Genomic DNA, 13006 nt, shown 5'->3' with positions numbered 1-13006 from the left:
CTCCCTTGAGTTTTGTGATTCCACATTGCAGTGGTTGGATCAAAGAATAGTTTGCTCATTCTTTTAACTAAGGTATCTCACAACTGGCTGAAGCTTTAAAATAAGCAGTTACATGTAGTTTGATCCTTGAAGAGACTTTAGGAATTCTCTACTAAAAGCAAACCGTCCAAAACATTAAACCATATCATCCAACCTACACTTAGAGACCAGCTAAGCTTCAACTTCAGTTGAGCATTTTTGTTTTTTCTTAAGAATTGTAAATCACAATTCTTGACATTACATGACTGTAAAATAAAAACTACCCAGAGACACAAGGCCAAACTCAGTTCCTGAATGAATGGAATATTCAACATATGATATTAGGAACTTTCAGTAATTTGGAAGCAAGGGCAATTTTCACTGTCTCATATTCCTGAGATGATTCTAAATGATGAAATTGTCTCCTGTTTTTTTGTTTGTTTGTTGTTTGTTTGTTTTTGCTTGCCTTTTTTTTTTTTTTTTAATGGTCTTTGCTGCAGTTCTCAGGCTCAACTCTTTCTACATTTGAGTCTAATTGCTCTGTTGGATAATCTGAGCCCATGAAATAAATATTTCTGAGAAGTACAGAATTGTCAGTTTCAAGGTAATAAATTCAGAAAATACAGTGAGAAATGACTCTTCTGCAAATGTCTTAGGGATATGGTTTAGTGGGGACTGCTAGCATTAGGTCAGAGGTTGGACTCGATGATCTTGAGGTCTCTTCCAACCTAGAAATTCTGTGATTATCACAGTCTGATTTATCTGTGATTATCACAGTCTGTGATTATCTGTGATTGTCTGCTGTCCATGAGCTGCCATCCATGAGTTGGCTAAGCTGCCAGCTTAGCAAACGGCAAGGAAGATTCAGAAAGGCCTTCTTAGCTAATCTTGTAAAGGCTTGTCTTATATATATTAATTCCTAACAAAGCTTTCCAACACGACATGCATTAGTATGGACCATTGATACCTCTACTAGTGCTGAGTCAGCAAACACATTCAGGACTGCAGTTTTCAAAAGTCAAGTTGGGAAGACAGGGGCAAGGTCACCAAGGTGCAAGGCTGGGTACAGAAGAAGGTACAAAACAGCTCAGGAAAAGCAGAAGGAGAGTTTATGGTGTAAGCAAAGGGCACACTGTACCAATAAACACTAGTGCAATCATATTGATGGGAAAATGAAAGATGATGACTGTCATATCCGAGCACTTTGGCCAATGTTTTTGTTGTTTTTTTGTTTGTTTTGGATACCTATCTGTTCGAGAAATGAAGTCTAAATATGCTTTTCATGTATTGCTATTACTATTTTTACCATGCAAAGCTTTACAGATATGCGTACTTCGTTCTACTTCTCTCAAAAGTGCTCCTCTTTGCAGTGAGGTGTCATTGGTTTACAGGTTTTGTAAACGAGGAAATTTGCATACTTTACAGAATAGATTTTCAGCTCAGAATCACATCAAATATGATAATGCATGAAAACAGCAACATACCCTTGCAAAACATTTGAGGAAACAGATGTTGAAATTGTAAATGTGAAACAGTAAGTATAGTATTTGAGCTTTTACAGGAAAAATAACACATTGTAGCAAACACAACATTTCCGTACATGAATGATTGCAAATAGCATATCTTGTAAAATATTCTAAAATAAATTACTTATTGAATTACTTAAATTACTAACTTTTTGTAATACATTCATGATTTTTTACAATTTGACTTGCAATTTAAAAAGGGGTTGTAACAGGAAGATGATAAATTTTTGTGATGGGACAAAGTCTCATTGTGAGTCACAGTAAGCAACTTTCCATAGTGCTGTAAAATCCTGCAGTTTGTTTAACAATGGCTCTAGCAGGTGGCATATGTCTAATACCAAGTCTGTCACTATCTCCAGGGTGCCAGACATTCCTCAAATTTTCTGTGAGAGGAATTTTTTGGTAGATTTGGATTGTAAAGACACGTGAGCATCTGCTGCCTTCTCAATCTCATTATTGTTGACAGAGTTAACTCCTACAGTTCTTAATGTGGTAGCCAGGGAAAGAAGCTCAACTTTTCTCTTTCACCATGGACAGTGATTTTGACAAGGTCTTGAACAAATGGTCCATTCAAATGCAAAGAGATATGTAATTGTAGAGTAAATTTAAGTTTTTGAAGGTTTATTAGAAACCATAAAACCAAAAACAAACAAACAAAAAAACACATCAACATTTCTTGAGCAATGTATTTTTAAGATGAATTCTTAGGTCAAGATTAAAGAAAAGACAATACATAATTTTTACTGTTATTTCAAGAGAAAACCAAGACTTGAAAGAAAATATCGAATCCAAGTTTATCCAAAGTTAGAAACATCTGAAATATTTGCCCTTTATATTAGATATTATATTACTATCAGTCACCATAATATTTAAATGATTTGCAAGTAAAATTAAGTGCAATAAAATCCATAATAAGCTCAAAAGAGTCTGGAACTTTCTCTCTTCTCTGTTTTAGACAAGCCTTTTGCTTTTATGGACTGTTACTCAGTTCTTTTTCTATTGCTCTTAAATTACTGACAGCTTTAAGAAACATGAAAGACATGGGAGAAACTAAGTTAAAGGAAGCATTAGTGTCTACTTAGAGTAATCCACTTATTTTTGTGTACTATAATTGCTTTTCTTAGGGCTTGTTTAAACTCAGTATCTCCCCATAAATTTTACCACTGGTGAATTTGAGTGAAGAAAAATTTTCTAATGATGAGCCAGTGGAAAGAAAAAAAAAAGAAAAAAAGGTGAAGTTCTGTAGTATATTTCATTGTATAAATTAGGCTCTCAAAGTTGGAATTGGCTGGAATGTTATGCTTTAGGTCTAAGAGAACTCAATTTTTCACTGCTTACAGTTCCCCGGCACCAAAAAGTTTTGAAATGTAGAGCACTGGCAGACAAATGCATTTTCTGTTCAGCCAGTCCATGACCTATTGATGCCTGCCAAGTCACCACATTGAACTCCTAAAAGGTAATCTTCTTGTCCTTTCTTTATTATCTCTTTTAAAATTCCACTATTTACACCATAAAAATCACGTCAGATTCACACCTTCAAAGAAATATTCTACTTGTGTCCTAAAAATGTACTTGCTTAAAGAGCAAAGACTCAGGAAATGTTCCATCTAAATAACTTTTGAAAAAAGAAAAGTGAAGCATAGTAAAACGGAAATGTTTACCTTATGATGCTGGTAAAACACTTCGATTTTAATGTGGTGTAAAAGCAACAAGGCACGCTTTAATATTTCTAATTCTATCAAAACACAAGGAGCAGAATGGAAATAGCCAACTGGAGAAGACTGTTTTCTCTGCAGCATTTTCTGTTTTGGAGGGTTGGAAATAAATCAGTCCATCTAGTCCATCCAGCCTAAATGTTGTTGTCTGTGGGATACTGTAAGTGAAGCAAGGAAGTGTCATCTACAGGACAGCTGCAACTGCTGTCCAGAGATGGTGGCATATAAGCAGGAAAGATGTTGCCAATTTTGAAATAGCCAGAGGGAAAGAGAAATCTCTCTAGGAGCAAGTAATGATCCATTTATTTGTTTTTAAGACAAATAAAACCAGTGCTAGTACCCTGCCTATAGGGGGACAAATGCATCTTTTCCGTAAAAACATTTAGGGAATAAAAGCGTTCACAGAAAAATAATATATATATATTTTGCCTGTTTTATGAAAAAAGTTTTCATACACAATTCCCCTTGCTGGTTTTGACCTGTCACAAAGTACAAGCCAGATACACACAACATAGTAAGTTTCCATATTTTTCTTTACCATGAAATGTTGATAATGAGAACTATTTTAAACCTTTAAAAAGGAATGCACACATCCTTAAATGTCCCAATGCTTCGAGTACTATGTGCCCAGCATTAAGCTCAGATGTTGCATTGCCAATCTAATAACTAAAATCAGCACTTTTAATAAGCTTTTTTGTGGGAGGAGCAGTTGAAGGAGAGTAACCCAAATGCCCATTGGCCAGAAGCAGAAATAATAATGTATACTTGATAGCACCTCTCTTTCTATTTTAGAACGTCTCAAAAGATTTGACAGAGGAAAAAGATGGTGGCCCCTGACATGAATCACTGGCCACTCTTTGTGGAAGCCTGACATAGATTAGCATAACAACTCAAGAAAACAGGAAAATCATCACAACAGTAATCATGAAGTACAGAAGTTGTCAAAGGCAATGGTCTCAGAAGACACATAACTGAGTCAACACCCTTGGAATATTTTGTACAACATGGCTGCCAGAAGCAGACTATTTCCCAGCTTCTTTAGATGGCCAGAACAAGAAACAGTGGCAGCATGTGGAATACAATCTTATCTTCAGGTTTGAATTAAGTAGACGTGCAGTTAGATGTACAGTATTAAGTATGTAAATATCTGCTCAAAACTTTCGTAAGTATTCTCTTTTTACTCCTACAATACATATGAATCATGCTTCTTTTCTGTTAATGAACAGTTCACAAATAAAGTGAAAGACCCTAAGAAGAAAAAAAAAAAATAAAGAAATGAAAGAAACATATAAATTAAATAAATTGGAAACAATGCTTATCTTAATAACTAAAGGTTAACTGATATGGAGTACTCCAGTTTGAGGTCTTCACTAGCATGTACAATTCCGTAAATCTCATGTAGAGGAAAATATATTGGTTTTGCATAATTCTTGCTTTTATTCCAAACAGGAAATAAGTCAGAGGATCATTGAAGCTTTCAACCAATTGCTGTAGGACAAAACACATTCTTCATGATGTGAATCTGAAGATCAAGGCTGAGCTTGTGGTTTTTCCTAAAGTCATGGATCCTGAGGTCCCTCAGGCTCCCTGAGTGTTTTCTGTGTACATCATGGTGTAAAGAAGAATGATATTGAAGGTGGTTTCTCCAAAAATATAGAAAGAATTAAGCAAGTGCCCAAAAAGACATTGAGGTGTGAAGCCAGAAACCTCTTTATTCACTAGCACATTGTGATGTAACCCTGCCTAGCTTTTGCCATTACTTCAATGGAATCACTGTCATAAAAACATCCAATTTTGATGACTGAGCAAAGTTCTAATAGATTTCTTCTAAATGTCTTTCAAAGTGTTTAGCACCAGAGGGTGATTTTTCTAACATTGGTCAAGATATATGGTTCTTTGTTTTATATATTTTTTTAATAATATCTGTGTGGAAGGCAAATAGTGTGCTATTAATCATACGTGTGATAGTTTTATATCTTTAACATCCATGTTAGAAATGAGAAAATGCTAGACAAGGAAATAAATCACAGAATAGATGCTCTGTATGCTTGTCTTACCTTTCTGTTCTACTTCTACCTTTGGTGTCAATATAGTATGTAGTACATCATATGTACAACACGCAGTTCATTGCAGGCACAGAAATCAGTTATTCATGTTTCCCATGCTTAATACTATTGATTAAAAAACATCTTGCAAAACGCATCACAAAAAATATTGCTACAGATATTTGTTTTAATTGGTTTTTGACAGTCGCTTACACTATGCTACTAACAGTAAGCTTTAGAACTATTTTAGAATTATTTATTCTTGCCATGGAGTTGCAAAAAGGTTTATCTCACCTCATGATGTAGCACTTGCAAGAACTGGTACTAGAGGCGGGGGGCTGCCCTATCCTGGAGTACATAGGTAGGTCTGTAGCACACATCTGAATGACAGTGTATCCCAAACAACAGAATATACAATATACAGAATAAAAACCTCCAAGGATGACATCCTATCCCCCAAATCCTTCAAAAGCTGAATATTAGACCCATTTTTGCATTTAAATTTCTTCCTATCCATTTATTTCTCATCTCTCCTGCTGCATTAGTGCTGTAGCTTATCTAAAACTAAAGGCAACTTGAGTCACCATTTGATGCTTTCCAGGATGGGTGGGTCACTATCAAATATGCACATGTGCAATCATATTTTGCAAGTACTGAATACATTATAAAATACTCACAGTTCAACTGTTTTCTTGTTTCCTGACTTTGCATCTCACTCATGTCATGCCCATATCAGGGCATGTGACTCAATGTTGTGTCCAGGCAGGTTTGGGATATAACATTACTTCTCCTGGAGGAGCAAGAAATATCATGGTTGGAACAGACTGGTAAGCAGCAGACTGAGAATTGCTTTGAAAGAATGATGTAATACTTGCTTTTAGCGCAAGGCACAGTGTGTTAATGAAAACCCTTTCTGAGTGCTCCAGAAAGGACATATAGTATCAAGCAAAACCACTTGCAGCCCTTGAAATAAAATTTTTCTTGTCTTCGAGGAGAGAAAACCACCAGTTAAGGCTTCAACCCATATTGTCCTGCTACATCAGCAATTATGTCAGTCATGAGAGTTTCAGCAAAAAACAGTCCAACAATTGTTTTATCTGGAACAACACAGCTTTTACAGTGAAAACCACAAATAACTCAGTACAGTCTAACTTCTTAGAGCCTGTCCTAAACTGGTCACATTGTTGGTATGCCACTTACTTCTGTCCAAGAGAATAAAGATGTCTTCTAAATAACTAGGTCACATTATGAAGTTGACAGATATTAATCTTCTCCCTTGATTTTGTTTTATACCACTCCCTGAAATTAGATAACAAAACTGAGACAAGGGAGTATGACTGAAACATCTTTGAAATTTGACAGAACCCACGGTATTAAAGATTTCAGTCTTTGTCAAATACAAAGAGAAAGCCTGATCAAAAGCAGACATGTTATATACTGCTTGGCTCTAGAAATATTCTAGGCAGTGTTAGCGTGGGTTCCTATGAGATATCTAACTTCTTAGCACAGTAGATTTTGTTGATTAAACAACTTGTTGTAAAATGTAAAGTTCCACTCTAAACATCATTTCCTTTGTAATTTCAGGAATAAACATAAGTTATTTTCATGTGACCGTTAGACAGTATAACATATTGGGTAAAGGTTAAGCAGAAAGCAAAGCTAATTTGTACCTTCAAGGGTTAGAAATACTGGAGTTATCTCAGTCTCACACATGGACTGAGATATGGACATGAACCCACATGGATAATTAGGGAGATTCTTCTTGAAAATGCTGTATTATTTTCTTGAAAATGCTGTATTATTTTGCATGTTTTTATTTTATTATCATAGTAAAAGCTGGTTTTTTTTTTTGTTTTGTTTTGGTTTAGTTTTTGAGAAATGTTTTATTTTTAAACTAGGGTGGTATTCTCCTTTTTCATGGAGAATGCTAAAAAGGAAGAATATTCTATATGTAAACATTGAAGTCCTACATTAACTATTTAATATGCAAGAGACCACATACTTTTAGAGCAGGATACAGTAATAAAAAGTCATACAAATCATGACTATGCTCTTGAATGATTCTCAACTACATAAACAATCAGTAACCTCTCAACTTATCACATGAACATAACTTTTCCTGGTACAAAAGAAAACCTTTTTCTCCAATTTCAAATCGGCCTTAGTGCATAGGATGCAGTTGAACACAAAGAAATTTATGCTCCCCAAATATTGTAAAGTAAGATATTTTCCTTAAGAAAAAAAAAAAAAAAAACATTCTTTTAGTGTTTTTTTTTTTTTTTAATGATATTTTGATTTGCCTCCCTCCTCTTTCTTTGACGTTTTTGTAGACTTAAAAAAAAAAAAAAAATCCCTTACTTATGCAATTTTACTTAAGGTCTTCTTTTCTTATGCTTCGATGCAACTTCCCTAGAAGTTTATCTTGAGTAATTTTACTTAACGATTGCATCACTGAAATGTCTAATTTTCAAATAATTTCTCAATCCCTGCCTCCAAAAAAGTTATTACTAGTTCCATCAATTTACTGAAAATGATGTACAATTCACAGTAAAAACTTTCAGTGAATATGGACTTATCTGAAATGTCTGCAACTATTAACAAGAAATTAAAGGTGAAAAGAAGACCTCAGACATTTAAAAAAGATAAATTATTTGCAACCATATAGTAGAGACAAATAACATACTTAAGATTAATACTAGAATAGGCTGCAATGTGTCTTTTGTAGTCTTGATGCATTCTTTATATCTGTCTGTTTTGTTATTAGAAATATTTAATTACTGCTTTGTATAGGCAGTAGATAGAAAGAGGTCTTATAACTGTTCATCAGTGAACATCATGTTCACTATTTCAACCCATTGCTGTTGAAGTCTGAAGGAGTTCAATGTCTCTTCATTTCCTAAAGAAAAGAAAGTGACTTTCATTACTTCAGGATGAAAAACTTGTAGCATATGTAATGATTAGAACAATTATAATTTTATTTTGTGACTTTTCTGTGCTACACTACAAGCTTGATTAGGTCCCTTTGCCAAGTTGTTTGATAAATATCTGTTTAGAGTTATGAATTAACACAAATCTCTTTCAGGCCAGACAAATATCTTTGTGGTAGCTTAGACAACGCCACAGGGATGGTGGAAAGACAACTCAGGGCCCTGTGGGCATCAGCAAGCTGTAAGGATGCCCAGCCTCAGAAGTACCTTCACCTCCACCTGGACCCCTTGGTAGAAACTTCCTGGCCCCAGTCCAGTCTCTCACCGTGTCATGGGCTGCCACAAACTGAGACCAGCCCCCATCTCTACCCACCCTGCCCGAAGGCTGTGGAACAGCCCAGTTCCCTGGCTGGTCCAGTCATGGTGGGGCTGCCAACCTCCAGCTCACTCCCCCTATTCAGCAGCCCTGCAACCCTGAGAGACACAGTAAAATGCTATTAAGGTATCTTTAGTAAAATATGCTGGTTTTACTGTATTCTGTGCTATTTCTCCAGTAACCAAAGGTTGAGATTTAGTCTGAAGGACTGTGATTAGTAAAGTACAGCCTCCCATTACAGCTTTAAGAGATTTTCTATGGAACAGCCTGGCTTATGTTACATTCAGCATCCCAGAAAGAAAGATAAATCTATACCAAATATTAACAATTTATTATTAGTTGTAATTGCTAGCTTTAATATTTGTTTTTAAGGAAATTATATTGGAGCTAAGCCTATTTAACACCTTCATCAACAGGCCAGACAATGGGAGGTAGTGCATCCTCACAATGTTTTCCAGTTACACTAACCTGACAGGACCAGGTGATGTGCAGGCTGGCAAGGCTGAGGTGCACAAGAAAGAAGAGAAGCAAAAAGTCCAAAAATACAAATTTATTCATAAAGACTGGAAAAAATTCTCCAGAATTCCTATACTCAGAGATTTTCAAAATCTGAATGGGGAAGGACCTGATTAACCTCATTCAAATTTGAAGTTAGCCTTGCTCCAAGCAGGAATTGAGCAAAGAACCTGCAGAACCCTGTTCCTCTTCCATCCTCACGTTAAGATATCACGTTTCAATGACTGTTCCTTTGCATTACAAACCAAAGCACTTAATGCTCAGGTGAACTCTCCTACAGAGAGTATCACTTGTAAAATATTCTCCTATGCCAAATATCAGAACTGCTATTTAATTAGAGATTAATTTTTGTCTCTAGGCATTTTGTACTTTTACAATTACCTGACAATTTCATTTATTCATGTCAGTCTTGTAGAAAAGTGGGACCTTTTTAAACTCTGCTGAGTTTTGTTCTTTAACTGGTATCTTGTGCCAACACATTATTCAGAAATTGTATTAAAAGCAATTATTTAATCAATTTTTATTTGCCAGCAAAAAGGACTATATGTTTGCATTAGAGTATAGATGGCAGGCTGAGAGCAACAATGGTGAGATATAAACAGTTATTAAGGCACAGTCCCTCTTAAATGAGAAATGACAGATATGGCATTATATACATTTCAGTGGTTTGTGAAAAGCGAACAAACTTCACGCTTAATGATTTTGATTGGCACAAATAAAATGAGGCAAAAAAAATTAGATCCCTTATACAAAGTTTCTTTTAAAATGTGAGAAGAAGGACAAGTTGATAACCCACTTCTAAGCAAAAATAAAACTACACATTCAATTTTTCCTGTGAGGTTGAAGTTTAGGAAGAATAAGGACCTACATGGACAGAGTATTCAAAACATACAGACAAACAAACAAAAACCACCACATGCAAACCAGCAGTTGGGGAAAGTCAGGAAAGAAAGGGACAAATGTCTCTTTTTCTCAAAATATCAAAAAATTACATTAAAAAAATAAAACAAAAAACCACTGATTTGGCACACCTCAAAAAATCACACTGATTTTTCAGAAGGAAATGAAGCTGATCCTCTGTCTCTTAGAACACCAAGACATACTTGTTGCAAGTGTCCACTATCTTCACTAATTGTACTAATTTTGTAGTAGAACAGGAGATCAATCAGGAGAATTGTAGGCATTATTTATGTTCATCTGCTATCTTTTAGCTAACCGTCTCTTTCCTACTACAGTTTCCCCAAACCACAGAAATAGTAGTAAGAAAATGGGTGCATTTGTTACAGGTAGTGGGGAGAATGAGGCACAGCAATGACTCTGAAGGTCTGAGAAAATGACATTCTTTCAAGTCTGAGAGTACTTTACACCCTAAAAAGTAGTTTTCACATTTTTCTAATAAGCAGTGTTGGCATTTCCAAGACAGTCACACAGACAACTACTCCGACTTAATATGTTGGTTCTCTGTGGAAGAGTATGGTCATCCCATGAGTTATCTTGGTCTTCATTCCATAAGCAAACCTTCACTGATATTAATGCCCTCCTGAGAAATGTCCATTTCAAACTGGGACTCTTCAGCAGGAGGAAAAAAAAAAAAAAAGTATTCGGCAAACAATCTTACAGTGCTGCTCTCAAAAGTCAGAAGACAAACAGTCATGTTAAAGTCTTGAGGGTGAGAGTTATTTAATTAATGCTGTTGTGCCCTTTATCAACCAGCCTCTGAATAAAGGGCACAGGGAATGAATTAAGAACTGAGAAGTCAAGACAGACTTCTATTAAAACAGAGAGAGAGAGAAGAGAGATACTACTGTTACTTTCTGGTAAAGATCTTCAGTGACAGGTTAGTGTACTAACAGGATACTAGTTTTTATGCACTGAGAATAGAGTTCCTTGATTATATTAGTTGAATCCACTTGCATCCAGAATCTAACAGTTTTAAGAAAAAAGAGCCGAGTTTCCATGATATTCTTAATCCTGTGCAAAATGTCATATTTCTGCTTTCTATTTCAGAAGGGAAAGCAGACAAATAATAAATGCAAACAATATACAAATGATTTATATACCAGAACAGGTAATGTGCTGTTTCTGGTCTTACTACAGTGGCAAGGCAGAAAACAATGGTGGTATCTTGGTTCCATTACACAATAAAAGTGGTTATCTTGTGGTAACCAAATATGTTGTTTTTCTATATCCACTACCAGGCAGGAACATAAATACCATTTACATTTTTTTGTTATTTTTTCCCCAAGATCTGAACAGTGTTGCACAAAGGGCTTGCAAACTGTTTCAAGATTTTAGATGCTAAACATACTGATGTCAGTAATGAAGTAAACTAGTTCTAACTTGTAGTACATCATACAAAAACAACTTCTCCTGGGAGACAAAAAAGTAAGGTTTTTTCAACTTCAATAAAAACTTTTTGCTTAGAATAAAACTACTTAAAAGTTCCACTATCAGTTCTGTAACATGAGACATTCTGCACAAATGAGTAGCAATGCAGGGAGGTATCCTTGATTTGTCCATGAGAATTTCTCTTATTTCAGAACAACAAAAATTGCTCATTGCTATTTAGAGAAAAAGGAGCATCAAGAAGACAATGTTTCTATAGCAACAAAACTTCCTCATTCCACGTTCCTATTCACACTAATTGTTTCATTCTTAGCCACTTCTGGCATTTTGCAACCAATAAAAAGGCTAACAAAAATTACTTCCTACATTTGTACAGTTAACTCCTCAGATGTGCCTAGCAGGCTGGAACTTGCGTTAAAGGCAGTTACTCTGTGATCATTAGTTGTATGGAAGAGTAGAAGTGGTGTTATCATAATTTTTGCACTTTTAAAACAGAAATCTTCAGTGTTGCTGGAAAACTGAATGCAGAATAAACTCAAATTCATATGCAGAACAAATTCCAGTGGACTAGATTTGGCAGTAAGAGACATTAGCAAAATGGAAAAAAAAATAAATAATATATATATATATATACTCACACACATCACTTCTCATTTAGATAGCTAATTTTTCAAATCTGTCTCATTATGAATTTCTGTTCATTAAATATCCTCTTTTCTCACTGGGAAAACCTGTTTTTATACCCATTCAAAATAAATGGGTGCTTTATTTTAGCCTTTCCCCGGCAAGTACTCCTCCTAAATATTCACAAAGTTTTTGTGAATTTTGTATTCCTTCTTCCCTTTTGTATTCCTTCTTGTTCTTCTGTGGTATAATGTCCACAATAAATAAATAAAGTTTCTACAGTACATGGTATAGGAGTCTTCACTAGTGCCTGATCTTTTTGCAGGATGAATAGCAACTCATTTTTATAGCCTATTACTTAGTGACATACATTTTGTGATACCAGCACAAAGCTATCCAGCTGTCAACATCAGTTCTGGTAGTATGATGAAGACTATAATTGAAGAACATTTTTAAAATGTTGCTGAGAGTTGCAAGAGAAATCCACAAAGAACTGATTCAGTATTTATGCCTTGTTCTAATGGAAAGAAATGTGTTTCTTTATTTTTTATTTTATTTTTTTTTTTTTTTTAAATTAATCTCTGAATAAAAACAAATTGTAGGATTTGTTGCCCAGGTATGACACACTACTTTTTACGAGGGTTATTTGAAATTAGTCACCCAACCTTCCTACTTAATTGCCTTAAATAATGCTGAAAGCATTATTCTCATACTGTAGTGTAGTGAAAGTGGGAAGATGGTAAAAGTGCAACTCACACTCCTTGAACTGCTTGGCCCTGAACAGGATTTTCCCACACATGCAGCAGGAAGCATGTATCAACAATAAGAACTTTTTAATCGTGGAGAATTAGATTCCCGTACTGAAAAGAATGATGTGGAGAATATTTTTTTAATTGGCAAATGGTGCATCTAT

This window comes from Aythya marila (genome assembly GCF_965140915.1).
Source record: "Aythya marila genome assembly, chromosome: 4".
NCBI classification, from domain to species: Eukaryota; Metazoa; Chordata; class Aves; order Anseriformes; family Anatidae; genus Aythya; species Aythya marila.
This window is presented reverse-complemented; position numbering follows the sequence as displayed.